We start from the raw sequence: 2500 nt of genomic DNA on the forward strand, positions 1-2500 counted from the left end.
AACCATCACCCATCGGAACAAACTCGATTGTGAAATTAATCAAAGTGGCAGTGAGATAGTGCATCTCTGTCGGGCTTTAGGCCTGTACATAGTTAATGGTAGGTTCAGAGGGGACTCTTTAGGGAGATTCACCTACTCCTCAGCTCATGGATCTAGTGTAGTAGACTATGCAATCACTGACATGGACCCCTCAACTATCAGTGCATTCACTGTCAGACAGCAATCCCCACTTTCAGACCACAACCAAATAAATCTGTTCTTTAAACTCCCAGATCAATTAAATCCCAAAACAAAAGAACCAAAAGAACAAAAGAACTGAAATTTAAGTAATTTCAGACCAATCTCTACTCTTCCATTTATTGCGAAAATCATGGAAAAGGTTGTTCTTAATCAACTACACTCCTTTCTGAGTACAAATTCATTATATGATACCTTCCAGTCAGGCTTTAGGAAATTGCACAGCACCGAATCCGCTTTATTGAAAGTCACCAATGACATTATGCTGGCTACAGATAGTGGGAGTGCTGTTGCCCTGGTCCTTTTAGATCTTAGCTCTGCATTTGACATGGTTGACCATTCAATGCTTATATCACGACTGACAAACTTAGGCATTCAGGGCACTATTTTAAATTGGTTTCAGTCTTTTTTTACTAATAGAACTTTCTCTGTTTGAATCGGAAATTGCACTTCCTCTGCAGCATACCTTTCCTTCGGTGTACCACAGGGATCCATTTGGGCCCCAACATTGTTTTCCTTATATCTGTTGCCATTGGGTTCTATTTTTTCTAAACACGGAGTATCATTTCATTTATACGCTGATGCCACTCAGTTGTATTTCCCATTTAAGAGAAACAACTCAAGCTATCTAGAAGTTCTACTTGCATGCTTTCAGGAAGTGAAGCTTTGGCTGGCACAAAACTTACTGGCTCTAAATGAGAACAAAACTGAAGTAATGCTGTTTGGACCTAGTGATCGCTATGATTCCGGTATTCTAGATCTTGACGAGTTAAACCCTCGTGTTACATCATCTGCAAAAAAATCTAGGTTTTGTGTTTGACTCAGGCCTTAAGTTTGATCAGCAAATAAACTCTGTCGTTAAAACCTGTTTTTTCCACCTACGTCGTCTTGCAAGAGTTAAATCCTTTATCTCTCTAAAGAATTTTGAAATAGTGATTCATGCTTTTATCTCCTCACGAATCGACTACTGTAATTCACTTTATATTGGAACTAACCATTCATCCATTGGACGCCTTCAACTAGTACAAAACGCTGCTGCCAGACTGTTGACAGGTAGTCGTGAGTTCGATCATATCACTCCGATCTTAACTTCCCTAAACTGGATACCAGTGAAACAGAGAATTGATTTTAAAATTTTAGTTTTTGTTTTTAAATCACTACATGGCCTAGCACCAGGCTACTTATCTGATCTAATACACTTCCATAACCCACCGAGATCACTTAGGTCTAGTAACCTCGGATTGCTCACAGTGCATAGATCAAAACTGAAACATCGAGGTGACCGTGCCTTTGCAGTTGCAGGCCCCAAATTATGGAATAACCTACCACTTTCAATTAGAACAGTCACATCATTTGCCACCTTTAAATCCAAGCTCAAAAAACACTTTCTTAATGTGGATCCTTAATGTACTCTCCTATGAATTATATTAATTGTACTATTCTTTTTATGTTTGTAATTGTATCTATTGCTCGTGCTATTTTTATTATGTTGTATTACCTTTGCTCTGATTACTCTGTCCTGTTCAGCACTTTGGTTAACCATGGGTTGTTTTTAAATGTGCTGTACAAATAAATAAATAAAGAAAGAAAGAAAGAACCCAGTAAGCTGTATGAGTTAAATCCTGGCTACAGATGGGCCCCAGACATTGGAGACAAACTCATCATGGCCTTGAAGTCACCTGATCTGATGAATGACATATTCATATATGACCAAACTCAATATGTCCCTACCAAAAACGGTGTAAACAAGACGATTGATGACATCAACACGATATTCCATAAGGCAGCTATCAGAGCTGACCTCATAAAACAGAAACATAAGCCTATTAGAAGACAAAATCTTGAGAAATGGTTTGATAAAGAATGCATGACCATCAGAAAGGACCTTAGAAATATAGCAAATGAAAAAATTTTATAAAAGAAAAACTCCAAACATTAGAACAAACAATTAAAGACAACCAAAACCCTCTTGATTCTCCAATTACATGGGAAGAATTGATCACACAGACAAAATCTCTCCAGCCGAGGAAAGCTTGTGGTCCAGACAGCATTAAAAACGAGATGCTCAAATGCAGCACCCCAGAGATGCAGGCTGCAGTGTTAAAGCTGTTCAATATTGTTCTACAGTCAGGATGTTTTCCTGACATCTGGTGTACAGGGCTCATTTCCCCCATTCATAAGAGTGGGGACAAATCAGACCCTAATAACTACCGTGGCATCTCTGTCAGCAGCTGACTAGGCAAATTATTCTGTAGCATTCTAA

This window comes from Siphateles boraxobius, unplaced genomic scaffold (assembly GCF_051911475.1).
Source record: "Siphateles boraxobius isolate OS27281-9 unplaced genomic scaffold, OSU_SipBor_1 1, whole genome shotgun sequence".
NCBI classification, from domain to species: Eukaryota; Metazoa; Chordata; class Actinopteri; order Cypriniformes; family Leuciscidae; genus Siphateles; species Siphateles boraxobius.